Source organism: Lates calcarifer, linkage group LG12 (genome assembly GCF_001640805.2).
Source record: "Lates calcarifer isolate ASB-BC8 linkage group LG12, TLL_Latcal_v3, whole genome shotgun sequence".
NCBI classification, from domain to species: Eukaryota; Metazoa; Chordata; class Actinopteri; family Centropomidae; genus Lates; species Lates calcarifer.
In genome coordinates, this window is record NC_066844.1 from 18,310,857 (window position 1) to 18,327,504 (window position 16,648).

Consider the following 16,648-nt stretch of genomic DNA (forward strand, 5'->3'; position numbering starts at 1 on the left):
TGTGATGTCAGTTACACCCTCTCATCCTCCACCATTGGGAGACCCCCATCTGGGTCCTTATGGGAAGGATTGAGAGGAGACCTATGATTGGAGCTTCCTGTTATCTCCTAACCACAGCAACACGGCTGGCAGGACCCCTGTTTCTGTAGAAAAGTGGCAATGTGTGTGTGTCTATGTGTGGGTCTGCTGAGGTGTCTGTGTGTGCATGTGTGTGAATGTCAAGCACTATATCTGTATGCAAATGCATGTCTCTTCGAGTGCATGTGTGTTCATATAATATAGGACGTGTCGATGATACTACAAAGACAGAATCTTGTATGTGTGTGTGTATGTGGGAATGAAGGACAGTGACTTGACACTGTATGTGAGAAGTGGTCATGTTTGTGGGTATAATCCTGTAACTGAATCTGGTGTGATACCAGAAGCCATATAAAAGCCTTCTCAGGCCAGTCTCAAGAGGCAGATCCACATGTTCATGATGATGATGATGGGATATGTACAACCTGTGCTCAATGATATTTGGCGAATCTGTCTTTCACACTCAAACATAATATAATCCTGCAGAGATAATGTGTGATTTTTTTGACATTATATTATTATGATGTACAATCATACTAGACCATGAATAAAACATCTTAAGTCACTTCTCTCTATAATTTAGACCTATAATTATTAATTTCTTAAGAGAAAAAACACAGCCAGTAGTGGAAAAATACTGCAACTTCATTGCTATAAAAATGAATGAATTTCTAAAAATGAGTGTAAATGAGTGCATATCTTCTGATTTCAAAATAATTAATAATACTTTAAAGCTGCATTAATTAATGATTTTATATTATTAATGAATAAAATGACAGTGTGTAATGAGAGAGGGGTTGCAAGAAGCTCTTTTGAGTGAAAAAGCTGCAATAAAACCACTGTATAATACCTGCCCAGAACAATAGACAGACAAATTTGGCCAAAGTAGAGTCTGATATTTCCTTCAGAAATTAGGGGAGATGAAAATGGCAGGATTCTGAACATTGGACCTGTATTTGTGAGGTAGCCAGAAACATGACTCTTTAATTGATAAAAAATGATTTTTTGCAGTGGATTTGTTGTTCTGTTTGGCCGGAGTTTACTCTAAACATTAATCTACTTTAAAGTGAATGCACCATAAAACATTTTTCAGTTAACTTGTTCCCAGCATCTCACATTCTTATCTTCTTATTCTCTGAATCTGCAGCTTCTTATCTCTGCTGTAAGCAGCTGTGACCGACTACACTGCCTCGAGAACTGCTTGAAAGCTACAGCACCCGTTTCCAGGTGTACAGAGAGCCAGTCCTGGCAGGTTTTAAATGCAAGCACTGAAGCTTCTGGAAAACTTGCTGGAAAGTCTCACATCCTCATCCATTATTGATAGCGCCTTAAGCCTTCCTTGTGCGCGGGATGACAAACTAAAAACCAGAAGTGGCAACTCAGTAGCATAACACTGAAGGAAGGGTTGTGTTTGAAATTTGAATTTCACTAGCTTGTCCTGTAGTGAGTCATCCTTTGATGTCCTCCCATCAGTGTGTTTGCCGGGAATAGCAATTAGCTACTAATAAAAGATGTCAGCGGCGAGCCCCGTCCCTAATGGTTGGTAAGGAGAAGGGAGTTAAAGGTTACGGGTTCAAGGCTTCGAGCTCTGGCCCTGCATGACTGTTTGTGTGCTTTTTTGTTAATTAATTTAAAAGTGACTGAGTGCTGAGGTCAGGAAAAAGACTTACATTGGCAGCTCATTTCTCAGAAGGCTTGATCTGAGCAGGAGGAGGTTTCCTGAAAGAGATAGGAGGGAAAACTGTGTCAGCGTTTATGTGTGTTATGAACCCATACAACCGTGTTATGCTTTACTTGTTAACCAACAAGAAAACCTGAGCAACTTTTACTACAGAAACGCACACCCATACAAACAAACAGATACACACGCACACATACACACACACACAGATACAAACAAAGCCGGGGATAAGGCTTTGCCAAGCAGCATTGCGAATAGGGTTAAAATAATCTGATTGAGAACCAGTGCTTGAGGGCAACTTGTGTGCAGGCTCAGACCAACAAAGTACCAGCAAGCAGCTCCACCTTGTTGTCTCCTTTACTCCTCTCTGCCCTACTTTCTCTCTCTCTTCCTCCTCTCCCACACCTTGGAGTGTAGTACAAAGGCACCGACTCGCTTTAGCACATTTCAATCACAGCACTCTCCCACTCATCCATATTCCGGTCGCTTTTATAACACCTGCAGTGCTACAGAAGCTATGACAATGTTGGATCAGGGCTCTCTTCACCCCGGGCCTCTGTGTGTCTTGTCTGATAACACTACAGAGTCCACACTGAAGTTTGATTGGTGCTTGGATACAAGACTGCATCTGTGTACGTTGGTGTGCCGACGTGTATGTGAGTGAATGCTTGAGTTATATTAGATTATTTCTTGCTGTCTGCGTTAAGTGAACATTACAACCCTGTCAGACATTCTCTCTAGTTTCTTTTAATCATTTCCATTGTCAGAGAAGGAGTTCAAGCTTCTCAGCAGCAACTAAAAAAGGCCCATACTCTGACAAGTGCTATCTAAAATGACTCTATGAGGTCATACATCAAACTGCATCCCAGCATTATGGATTCCTCTTTTCCTCAAAAATTCAGTAAGAAGACGCCTTTGTACATCAAGCCCACAAGAACTCAAATGTATAATGTGCAGAAAGGTATAACCTTGATGTTAATATTCAAATGCTGCTGTGTTCAGTGTTTCATGCCACTGTTTCATTCCCTCATACATATACAACTCACAGTGTGAAAACTGTTTGATATTCTCTTTGATATTTTGGGTATTCATCTGTTGTTCAACTATGGAGTATTTGATGGTAGTAAGCATACATAGAGAGCGGATGGCACATAAACAACACAAGTATTTATGTAAACACTACATGAATGTAAACACTACATGTTTGTGAATGTAGCTGACACATATTTAAATTTATATATATATAACCAACAAGAAAACCTGAACAGTAGATGAAGGGAGATAAAGTTTTACTCTGAAGCAGCCCATAATTTGAGGATCAAGTTAAGCTAGAACAGAACTAGTTTGTGTGACATTTTGTCCAACCACATTGCAAATAAAAAGTGTTCATAGGTGTTCCAAATGACCACAGTGGAATGGAGTGAAAACCTGATTGTCATGGAGATGCGATATTGTTGAAATACGGGGATAACTTAACACTTTTTTTTAGACAGTTTCTCCTTGAGGGCATTAATTGTGCTGCTGCACTCAGTTGTTCACATTTACTGCACCAAAACGCTCTGCTGCTGCCCCACTGTCTCAAACCCAAGTGCTCCCAAATGCAAAATCAAGTGCTTGTGTAAAATTGCTCTGTAAACACTGAAAAATTGCTCTGTAAACACTTGTTGAGAACTTGTTTTCAACAGGTTCTGAAAACCTTAATGACAAAATCATTTATTTGTCTTTCCTAAATGACAATGGGAGGGACACCACTGTTTGTCAGTGCTTTCCAAAACTGCATTTACAAAAATATTTCACATCACTGTTTTTTAATGTACCACCTCTGTGTGATAGGTTTTTGTTGGTTTAGAGGATTAAAACTCCTGGGGAAAGGTTGTGGTCATAGTTAAATGAAACCAGGGTTGACAGCTAGTAGGAGACAAGAGGTGAACTGCAGTGTCCCATGTCAAAATCACACACAACCATCCACCCCAAACCTCTTTGCTAAGAGGTTTTTTGGCGCTGCAACATCACGGTACCTCTGCCTTTGCCTCTAAGTGAAAACAGTCATTATTCACAAGGCCACAAGAGGCCTTTGGCAAGAGAAAAGTCAACACTAGTTGCAACTAATTCAACTGATTCAAATCAACATTAGAGTGGCTGTGGCTCAGGTGGAAGAGTAAGTCATTCATTAATCACGGGGTTAGTAGTTCCCCATGTTGTAGTGTCCTTGAGCAAGATGCTGAACCCAATGTGCAGGCTAGTGCCCTGCAAGGCAGCTCTGTGAATGGATGAATGACAGGCAAATTATAAAGGACTTTGTCCACTGAGGTAGAAAAGTGCTAATAAGTGCTGCAGACCATTTACCATTTTAAGTGTTTGAATAGGAGACCACTGCTGTCATCTCCTCTATGTAAGGACAGTCTCCAATAATCAAAATTGTGATTCAAGAGGTTCAACATGTTATACAGTTTATAGAGTGTCCCAGTATCCTTTTTCACTGTGTTTGTTTGCACAAATTAATCTGTAATGTCTTCAAACATTTGGATGCAAAAATCTGTGAGTAGCAACTGTTACTATTTTTATGACCAATGGGATGTTAGTGGTTATCCTTCTCTGAAATCCGAGTGGCCATCCCAGATTTGCAGATGAGAATGTTAGTGAAGGGACCGGGAAAAATAAAAATCAAGACTAAGTCCGACCAGACTCATTGAGAAATTGGCAAATATAAATGCAGGATGAACTGGGAAATAAAACCAAGAGACAGTGGTGGTTTGAAAATGTTGCTGTCCCTCTGGTTGGCCTGATTAACATGATACAGCAGGATGAACCTACTGCCCATCTAGTCAGCTTTGGAGGTGGAAGTGATACAAAATGTCATGTTCCTCAACCACAACATTTGGAACGCCTTGCAGACACACCACTCTGCCCCGAACATCCACAACCATTATAAAATTTGTAAAAACTGCTTCACTACTGTGGTTAGTTTTGATTTTTGGGACAGAATCAACAAACACAAAACTCAAAAGTGCTGTGACCTTTTGCAATAAAATGTCAAGGAAAATTGCACAGACACACAAACACACATACACACACACCTCTTAACAGTGCTAAAGGTCATCTCATATTGGCTTCAAAGCGTTATTCAGAAGAACCTAAATGACAAGAACAAAAACATAATCCAACGTCCTCTGTTTGTAACCATTATCAATGTGGATAACATTAATTAAACCCCAAATAAAAGGGATTTTACAGAAGCAGTAACTGCAAATGTATAAGATAAAAATAGTGAATGGTAATGGGTAAAGCTGATTCTCTCTCACTTTTTCTATGTACAACCAGAGCTACATCAGGAAGCCATTAGTGTTCCTTACACTTCTGGGAGAACAGATTCTCACACATTTTTAAGTTCATTCATAAAGCAGGGATGAACTTGAATAGAAGACAAATGAAAGGCACTTTACAGAGTTTTGGGGATTGAATTGGGAATGGGATTCATGCCAAACCACTCTTCCCTTGCTTCATTGCCCATTGCAGATTCAAAGGACTAATGTCAAATTGCACTTCACAGCACAGAGTTTGTTGGGGCAGAGTAAGATAAATTAGAAATGAGATTGGGAAACAGATTGGGGCATCAGGCTGGAGGGAACTGCTGATTGGGCTCTTCATTTGGGGAATGCATTATAAATGTCTGTTCACTGGCTGTGGAAAATCTCTCTCACTGATGGAATGCATGGACTTTAAGTCCTGATGGAAATTGGCCTCAATTGAGAAACAATTACATTAGAATGGATGTTTCAGATTTTGCAGCTAAATCGAGCGCATTGATGATTGAGGATTACTTTTTTTGACCACAGCAGATGTGAGCAGGAAAACTGAAACAGCAACAAAAACAAAAACAACTACCACAAGAGAAGAACTAAAACATTTATTTAGCAAACATTTCAGCAAGACATATTTCAATGAAAGGACTTAGATCAAGTTTGGGGATTACCCTCCCACACCTCACCTAACTTTTTGTACACACCAACCTAGTCATACTCAGTCTGGTGTTACTTGAGGTGGAGAAATCCTGCTTTCTCCAAAATGTGATATAACAGAAAAAAACAGTTAGTGGCTCTAAACACTATAACAGTCTCTGTGGTGCCTCGGTAAGAACTTATGTATTATGTATTACTTGCTAAGAGCTCTTGAGGGTCATTATGGTCTCTCCACAGCTCTTGTACATGGGAACACAGTGATGCTGGTTAAAGTAGGGAATTCTCTTCAGCTTAGCAAAGGATTAGGAATTTCTCAAGGTATCTGTTATATTACAGTAGAATACAATTGTTACCAGAGGTTACTTTTAAAAAAAACAAAACAAAAAAAAACTGTAGAATGAAGATGAAACCTAATGATTTTGGTGATGCCTGAATTTTCTTCTTCATGAGTTTGACAGTTCCTGCCAATCAAGTTCACAATCATTAGCTTCAGCTGCAGTTTCTGTTTCTGTTGTAGCATGCTAGCACACCAAGCTAAAATGGTTAAAGTGGTAAACATTATGCCTGGTTAACATCTGCAGGTTAGCACTGTCATTGTGACCATGCCAGCATGCTAACATTAACATTTAACTCAAAGCATTGCCTCATAGATTGTTTGTGATGGCATGTACTTTTACTGGCAGCTCTATCAATTCCTATAGAAGTCACCTGCTGGTTTGTTTTACCACTCAATACTGGTGTTGAAGTGACATCAGTGAATGCTCTTTATTATGGCTGAAGGTACAGTGGGGAGAGTCAGACGAGCTACCACTTTTTTTTTTTTTTTTTTTGCCTCTGTGGGAAATTCACTTTCAACCATCACCAATTTCAACTATCAGACCAGTTCTGAACATTGGTTTGAGGTCAGAGCACTGCAGTGACACAGAGCTGACAGAGAGCAGGGAAGACGGTCCATTTAGACTGTGTTTACGCCCACAGGTTCAAGAATGTATCAAGAATGAAGTTGAGTTGTCTTTTCACCAGATACTTTCTTAATCTTACTCAAGCTGTTAAAGTTATGGCTACTTTCCCTCCTCTAGAATACTTGTTGTCATAAAACAACAATACTTTCAAATAAAAAAGCACAGTCTTCAGATGTTCTACCCACATATAAACACTGCATACTTCTATGAGATATAACAAAGTTATTATAACTAAGCGCAAGTTTTAATACCACCGCTTTATTCTGGAGTAATTCAGAAATGCAAGGATGAGAGGCCACAGTTGTTAAAGGAATAGGCTCTAAATCAATCCCTAGTTGTCACTTCTCAACCATGAAATCCAATTACTGCATAACCTAAAGGTCACCATGTACAGGTGCATTATCAAGTGAGCATTGATTGTACTGCAGGCTGTAACTGCAGTATGTAAATTGTGCACACAGTCACATAGATGTTGTAGAAAATATATTGAACTGAAGAGGAAAAGGCTGGTGAAAAGGCCAACAGATACGAGAGTCCTTTAGAAATCTGTTGGGCCATTTCATCAAGAAGACGACGAGAACTTCTCCTACTTATACAATTTGTAGTATTCAGGGAGCAGATGGGAGGCAACTTGAGTGTGACTGAAGATGAATCCCACAAGTGAGGCAGTGTGACAACGCTTTTGGAAAGAATCACACACTCATTCCAAAAAATCTCAGCATGTTATAATTATGCTAATGACTCAGTCGCTGGGAGCGGATGTGGCAAGTGGATTAAATGTGGTCACTGCAATAATGGAGGTTATGTGTGTGTGTGTGTGTGTGTTTGAGTGCCTATGACAACAAAGCTTGTGCCAACATTATGTTTATTTATTAATGTTAAGTTTGAAAATAATCCCATTGAATCCCATCCAGTATGCTGAGGTGACAGAGTTGCTCTGAGACGTTTGTTATTTCATGAAGAGCGATGATTTGGTGATTAATAGATGCGCTTACCATCAGAATTTGCTGAAGAATATGGAGCATTGAGCGCTGTAGAATCATATTGTATTTTTCCCGTTTGACTGAACAGATGCCACATTGTTTGCAGTGATTTTAAGGGGTACTGTCTTTTTTTTTTTTTCCTCTGGCTGTTCCATATTGTATTTTGAAGAATACAGCCTGATGGTAAATCTCACTGATGAGCTACATTCAAAATGTTAAACACACTCTCTCCCACTCTTTTGCTTTTTTATTACAAATTGTCAGTGCATTATCAAGTTTCATGGAAGCCAATTTGTCACATTAGTTATCCAGGGACAAAACTGAACTGAAAAAATAAAAGCAAAACTTTTATCATACAACACTCATTGATTTTTGTTCTCTTTAGTTTACTTGGGAAAAATTTAAGAGCTTCTTTAACTTGAGCACAGATACATGTGTATGATTTCAAGTCTTCTATGAGCTACTACACTTCAGCAAAAGAACTGAGCTCCTCTGCTCTGCAGCAGATCAGAAGTTGTTTGAGGACTATTGCCTGTTTTCATGTTCACTTTCTCCATGCTCTGAGTGAGGAGATGAAGTACAGAGGGAGGGAGAGAAGGAGAAAGTGGTAAAAAACCAGCCAGCTCAGGCTGTCCTCAGGGCTGAAAAGTCATACACAAGAATAAGTTCAAAATAAAACTCTTTCATTGGATGCCAAGTTTATGCTCTTGCTCATCTTTAGAACTTTAATGAGTTTGCACTTTGGTTCCAAAAGTTCCAAATAAACCATTAAGTCTGCAAGGATACAGTGTCAGGGCTAGGCAAAGAGCAATTGGCCTTTCTCTTTATCTTTTTATTAGACCTTGAGTCAACCCACACAAGACTCAGACAAACACAGTAAAATATTTGACTTTAGTAGCACTATTATTCATTACTCTGTAGGTTTCACAAATAGCCTTTAAGTCCTTACTGGCACCATCACCACAAATACATCTCAAACACTGATGTCCCCTGACCTCATAAGTCATGACACCTCAAAAAATCAATACAACACTACCTAGAATTATTGCTGCATGGCTGTATGTCTCTGCCAACCAGTCAAGTTACAGGAAATATGGTCACAATCTTCCCTTCTGTTTCTGAGTTATGGTGTTGAATAATGGCCAGAAAAGTGTTTTTGCAGGTCACAGTGATTTTGACTTTTGACCTTTGACCAGCAAAACCTAATCAGTTCATCATCAAGTCCAAGTGAAGTTTTGTGCCAAATTTGAAGAAATCCCCTTAAGCTATTCCTGAGATATTGCGTTCACAAGAATGGGACAGATAGATGGACAACACAATAAAACATAATGCTGTGCCAGACGATTTTAAAGTGGTTTTTCTTTAGGAAGGTTTTTCTGATCAGGAACAAGTTCAGAGAACAGTTTGAAAGAGTTATTTTGGGACCATCAGTTTCTTTTTCTTCCATTCCACGCACATGTTTTAATGGGATCACCAAAGGTTTCCTTGAGACAGGATTTCATTAAATATAATTGCTTTAACCCGATGTCAAGTTTGCCCTCGATATTTTCTTTCACTGTTGATGCAGCTCTTAATCAGCAGTTGTATTTCAGACCACTTTTGAGCTCTCTGGCAACTAAAGGCAAGATAACAATGGCAGCAAAGTGCTAACTGAAGATCTAATCTATGTTTTGAACTGGCCAGTCTCATCAATAAACATCATTACCCTGATTTCTCCAGAGATTTCTCAAACCTGCATTAATCACATTTTTCTTAAAATAATGAGTGTCACTATTGTTTAATTTTCAAGTATATTTATCTTGATTCTAATCTGCTCCAACATAATACTATTTTCCATAACACATTTTTGGTTAAAACTGATATTACATGTTTCAGGTTTTTGTCATTTCATATATACTGTATACATTTATGACTACAATGATGCACTGTGGAAAGGCGTTAAGTTGACTTCTGGACCTATAGTAAATAGGTTTCAATATCAGGATGACATAATCTAAAAACTCTTACAGAGTCTGCACAATCTGTCTGCTACTAGTCAAACATTTATGTTTCTTTGCCTGTGTCATTGTTGGTTGAAGTACTTTAGATCTTGAGGAACCTCTAGGGGAAGTTGGTTGTTGACGGAGAAATTGGTTCCTTTTTTTTCCTGGAATTAAAAAGGTACAAGTCAATTTAGCCGTCCAAATCAATTAGAGGGACTACTTAATTAGAATAAATTAGTCTTGAAACACCAGTCCCTCATCTTGTGTATCCAGCTCAAGCTTGCCAAAGCTCATTCTCACTTCAATCAATAGACCTTCTTCAGCTGTTTTTATGTTTTGGAGTAAGGTCGATGGAATATAATAAGGAACAGAAACTTATGTAGTAAATAAAAATAAACTACATATAACTCAGTTTTGCACATACTCTGTAAAAAGTCATAGACCAGCAAGGCAATGTTCTATTCAACCACGTGAGACTGAACTGAACACATTTGTGTCTGTATTGCATCTTGAAACTTAAATCCTTTTATGATGTATTCTAGGAAGTCTGAACATTAACTGTAAGACCTTAAATAAATCTTGCAGCATCCCGCCCCCAGCTCTACCTGTTATAGGCGGGAGAATCCATATATGTTTCAGCCGAGAACAGCCGAGTGGCAGACGGTGTAAATGGAGACTGCTGGTAAAATGCAGGCCGACTGTGAACGCAGCACGCTAACTCTGCAGGACCTGGCTCAAGAGAGAGATGTACTGCCTTCAGCTAATACACACACAGACACAGAGACACACACACACACACACACACACAATGAACATACTGTACATTTGTGTTTGCGCATGGATGCCGGTATTAAATAAAAACACACACAAACATAAACAGTCTCACAAATACACACACATACAAGCATACACATGAACAGAGAAGTGGCCACTGAAGGCAGACTACACCTGTCTCTTTCTGCCTGTCTGTCTTTCTCTCTGGGGTTGCAGCTATAGTGCAAGGTTAAAAAGTCAGGGAGATATATAGTGAAATTAAGCTTTGTTTTCTGTCACCAGCCACAGACACACACACGCACACATGTATTGCAACACAGATGACCAGAGTCTGGGACTCTGCTGACAGATGGGTAGCGGGAGCAGTGAGGAAGTGAGGGAAGGATGGAAATAGTGACTTGGACTAAATTACCACATGTCACTGCATTTATGTGTCAGTAACAATTTATCTCTGCTGCCTCTGTGTGCGAGTATGAAGTGGTAAAGGGATTATTTAGTAACTACTTATGTGGCTGAAGGTGGTGAGATAAAATGAAAGCCCATCACTCTTTCCATTTTAGAACTGTGAAATATTGTGTCTATATTTACGTCTCTGTGTATATGGCCTGCATATTATGCTTTTGGCTTCAGTGTATTATCATATTTGACTCAGATGCCTGTGTGTGTTTGTGTAATTGGATATGTGTATGTGGCTGTGTGTGTGCAGCTTTGTGTGCCTCTGTTTCAGAATTGTTTAATCAGGGATTTATTTAAACTGCTGCCAATGTTTAATAAGGATATGATCCAGTCTATTATTGATTTATTTAATTAGCCTACAAACAGCACATTCTCTAGCCTGGGTGTCCACTAATGGACCACTGGCTGACTTTCACATATGTGAAAATAGCAGGTTCCAGGTGAAGTCTCATGTAGGAGAGACGTGCCAAGAATCTACAACTGGTTGCTTGCTTTACTGCCATAAATGTTGCAGATGAGTCTGCACGCCATGTTAACTATTCCAGTCATCTTTGCAACGATAAAGAATCTGCGACAGTACAATCTGACTTCACTCACTGGCACATATTAACCATTCCCTGATTAACATTTGGTAATAACTGACCATGCTGTCTAACACAAGTTTGGCTGAGGCAGTTGCAGTGTAAACGTCCCCAAACAGAGAGCAGGGTGTATTTCTAATGTAACCTGGAACCCTGCAAAATAGTGTAAGATGCTAATGACATAACCCTTACCTGTGGAAACAATGCTAGGTGTGCTGTAGGTAGTAGGGTAATTAGCTGAGCATGCTAACATTAGTAGCTTATATTAGAGCACATAAACACAGTTTAATCCATTCCTTACAGTTTCCCTTTATAAACGCCTCTACTCTCATGTGTTGCTCATATTAGATGTTAATGATACAGAGCTTGACGGAACTGCCATTCCTTGTTATGACTGCTATGCTATGATTGGACAATTACTATTTGGGGCCAGGATTAATTAACATTTTTCAAATGACATGTATCAATGGATTTCCACTATTATTTCTGAACGATGCAGGGACTGCAAGTCAGTGTACTATCCTGCAGACATACAGTTAGACAGGGAGCTACTGTAATTAACACATGTCTGTATGGTAGATACAGAAGCTGTAGGCCTGTTCCGAGCTTATGTAACCCTGTCAGTGGCTACAGTACAGCAGTACAACAACAGGCTACAGCCGCCAGCCGACCGAAGACAAATGCATGTCAGGGAAGCTACCTAGAGAAAAATGTGGCCATTCTGCCTCGCAGCAAGGTTGCTGAATGGTAATGTGTGTAATGGTATAGTGAGCCCAAGGTTAACAAGTGTCCACATCAGGCTGACCTCTCCGTATGAGTGCTGGTTCTTGCTGGTAATATGATTATTTCCCATGTTGCGATGGGACTATGCAATAAAAGCGTCACCAAAGAAATGTGTGGCGATTTAGTTTTATTTTCAGCTCCATAACAAGGTGGGAATACAATCGCATCACTGAGCCACGAAAACAAAGACGCGTTATGACACCTCAAATTTTCAATTACGTTGGCAGGTAGGGGCCATTAAGCTGCCATTACTGTTATTAAACTCTCTGCCATCTTTATCGCAGGATGAAACTCAGGAGACACTTTCCAAGCCCCAGTGGGACACATAGATATATACGTGTAACTGAATAAGTCACATTCAATTACAGCCCGTTGAGACCCACAGCATTACCAATGATGCTATTACTGCTGTCTGGAATATAGCCGACGGTACTGCCAACAACCTGGCTATGGCAGTGATTCTTAATTTAACATCCTGTTTATTGGTTTAGAGCAGCTACTGACGGCAAAAAGTCGAACCTCATTCCCTCCCTGCCACAATGATATTGTTAGCCTTGAACATAGCGTCACCGAGCCCTTTGTGAGTTACAGGCCAGCAGTCTGGCGACTGCAAAAGAGAGAGCAGAGTACAGAAGAGAGCCGGCTGAGGGGGATAAAACAGTAACTGAAACAAATGATGCGCTTGCAGCACCTGACCAGACGGCCCAGATTCATGAGTGTCGGTGGGGATGCTTGCACGAGAGCAGGGAATTGGATTTTACAGAGGCAAACAAGATGGATGGATGCAGACCAAGCCACCCTGTCTCCACAGATAGTGGCTCTGCTGTCAGATGCCTCAGAGAGGTCAGTGAAGGGAGGGCCGGCACGTCACATTTAACAGACAACAAGGAGGGAGGAGAGGCACGCTAGAAAGTAGGACAAGAACAAGCTGGCCTACTGTAAAAGCCCATGGGATGTTCATAGATAAAGAAAGACCACTCAGACTGACAGCAGAGTGCTGCATTTACTGAGCCATAACAATAGCCTGGTAAGACAGCAAGACAGTAGGAAAGCAGCACGTGTGATTAAAAGCTTTTATTAAAGTTGTTTGTGCTATTTATATTAGCTTGTGGCAAGGGATTAGTCAGCAGCTATATTACAGGTTTGAGCTAAAACTAAGTATTATTTGCCTTTTTTTTTCTTTTCACAATAGCAGTGATTTAAATTGGCCTGCCAGTTACACATTGTAATGGCTACTGAAGCCTAAGAGACCACCTGCAGGAAGGTCACAGTCTTAAAATATCTAAAATCCAAAGCTGCATATGTTCACAGCCATTGCAGAAACCTCATATGTAACACACTGACATGTCATTAATTTAACAGCCTCAAGGTTATTACAATTCAAAATCCCATGAGGAAAGAGGTGCCAAAAATGGATTTTTATGCTAGTTTGACCTAAATGTTGACTTTGCTGTGTTAAAACAGACACAGTTTTTCTGCAACCAGCATAATTTAATAAACAATGCAATCCAATTATATTTATCTTACCATTTTCACAGAGATAATCCCAAAGAATATGCAGCTTCAGTAAACCACTTTAAGTGAAGAAAGAAGGACGGAAGGGCATGGGGAGGAATCTAGGCTAAGCACAGAATGGTCTAAATATGCTTTTCTTCAGAATAATAGTCTCTAAATGGTCCATGTGTACCCTGCAGTCTGCTTTGTGTTTTCTCTCCCGATAAAAACAGGAATGAAGCAGACATCTGGACTGTCTTCGAGCACTGGCACAAACATCTGCTACAGCTCAGCAGCAACAAGATTGTGTGTGTGCGGACAACTGTGCAGGTGTTCCTCCAAGAATACACACGCAGATTTCTTCGTGCTGGAAATGGACATAATCACTTCATTTGTGTCAGCTGTTTTGCTGGAAGGGACAAGCACACGATCAGTAGCTACCATTACTGAGGACAACTGGATTCATCTGTTACCATCTGCACCGAGGTTATTGTTGAATGAATCTGAAAAATAAAATCTGTTTAATTTTTTTGGGAGGCAAACAGAAATGTTGATGTTTTATGGTTTGTTGAGAGTAACACTGTGATTATTTCTGAATGCAAAAATTAGCACAAAATGTTTGAAAATAATCAGCAAAATCAGTTGCTGCATGTGAGAATCACTGGATGGGTTTGTCTAATGTAGTAATTGTGCGGCTTTGATTGTCCTTTGTTGTTTTGTAATCACTGCAAGTGCAGTCATACTGTATGAAAAAAACAGAGCTATGCAGCAACATACAGATGTGCAGATGTCCCTGTACTTTGTGTGTAATGACTGGTGTAACTATGAACGCAACACTTTGCCTTTGAATCGTTTCACTTTGCCTCTGGCATATGTGAGGCATGTAATGTTACACCTGTCAAAGGAGTGGCTGAGCAACTCCTTTTTGGTGTTTCATCACTATTATGTTGAAGCCAACTTTCCCTGTGAGATGGTATGTGAAGACAAATTCAATCAAAAAGAAATTTTAATGATTGGCCCCTTGATACTGAGACACTGAGGCTTGTTTCACTTGAAACAGTGTCAGAACTTGCGTCAAATAATGATTACCATACTGTATGTTTGATGACATTTGAAGCTTAAAATGTCACTGAACCTTTGATCTGAGGTTTTGGTGTGTACAACAAAATGGGCAATGCATTCAGTTTCTTTGATGCCAGGTAAAGAGAGTCTGGTTGAAGACCAGGCAAATATGAAGGTTAGGGAAAAGGTGATCAGGACTTAAAAGTAGTGGAGTTTTCTTGTTTTCTTGTTTTCTTGTTGATAGTTATGTTTACATTGAGTGTTACTAAACACATTGTGTATATCCAAGTCAAGCAAATGTGCTGAGTGTATTATCCATCATAAAACATTTGCAAAGGTGGTTTTTAAGTATTTTAAATCCAGTGTTCTTCTTTCCTGCCTGTGCTGGTTCACTGCAGCATACCACAGCATGTTACTACTACCTGTAGATCAGTGGAGTAATGTGAAACCATTGGCAAGAATGTGTACAGTGTCACTCACTTGTGTATGTGTGTTTTTCCCTTTTGCACATGCACAAGTTAAACAAATTGGGGAAGCACTCACAGAAAGAGCTCCACTGTGCTTTTAGATGTATAAAATATCTTTGTGGGGTTTAGTGCATGTTGTGCAATTTAGGTGATAACAACTAAAGGAAGGGTTGGCAATGCTGGTCCATCCTCCACTTTGGTCCAGACTGAAATATCTCATCAGCATTCATGTTCCCCAAGGGATGAATTTTACAGGCTTTGGTGATCCCCACACCTTACTTCTAGTGCCAACATGAGTTTGACATTTGCAGTTTTGACTGAGATATCTCAACAATTATTAGATGGATTACCATTCCCCATCAACATGCATTGTAATAATTTGATGTCTTAACTTTTCATCTAGTACCATCATCAGGTTCATCTGTACATTGTTTTAAGCCCTAATTAGCAAATGTTTGCATGCTAACACGCTACGATGGTGAACATGATTAACATTATACCCAACAAGACCAGCGTGTTTGCATTGTAATTGAGAGCATGTTAGCATGATAATGACAGCACTTAGCTGAGTATAGTCAGGAGGAAGGTTTCCCTACCATTGTCTTGGCAGGGCGGCCCACCCCACCAACGGGACCCCGGGCCCTCCTAAGAATGGCAAATACAAAAAATTAAAAATTAAGAGATCATTCACCTTCATGTTTCGCTCCCCGTTTGCTGTTTCATAGATAATGATGAATTCATGAAACTACAGGCTACGGAGTTCACTTGATTTTGACTATTTTAAGTCACATACTGTAATATGATAACCTAACTGCTACTCAATGCAGTACTTTAACAGGAGAAAATGGTTATCAGGAGATCAAATGAACATGTGCAACTTTTATAAGCACTTTTTGTGCATGTGTCAGATTTGAGAATCTGAAATCAATAAGGCGGTGTGCCTCTGCTTCATTCGGTGAGGTTAAATACTGGAGCTTTTTTTAATTTCTGCAAATCGGCAGACATTACGGTGATTTCCACGATCAAATGCTGTAAAGGCTTGATCTTTTTTCAAGGCACATGGTAAGAAAGTCCCTGATCTTCACAAGGTTTTGTCGACCTATCATCACTTGACTAACAAGCCCCAGAATCACAATGAGGTTATTGTAATGCAGAAAAGAAATATAGATTCTACCAGTGAAATGCTGCCTGCTTCCTCTTGGGTTTATAAGGAATCAAGGATTCTTTGCCTTTTGATTACACTTAAAACAATGTTCTCTGCTTCTGTCTCTGATGTGGATTTGACAGCAAAGTAAAAGACAGTGCTCTGTTTGAAACTATTCTTTTCTGGTAGCTCATTTCCCTTCATGACACTGAAACCAAAGGAAGTACTAACGTGTGGATTCA

At 39.7% G+C, this 16,648-nt stretch overlaps 1 protein-coding gene across 1 annotated transcript in view; it reads right to left on the bottom strand.

Annotated features, from left to right (window-relative positions):
• dlgap4b (discs, large (Drosophila) homolog-associated protein 4b) overlaps window positions 1-16,648 on the bottom strand; it is a 109,083-nt gene that overhangs the window by 39,844 nt on the left and 52,591 nt on the right. Inside the window, 1 exon segment of the mRNA XM_051074545.1 lies at window positions 1,749-1,797. The gene's annotated coding sequence lies outside the window, so the exon portion shown is untranslated.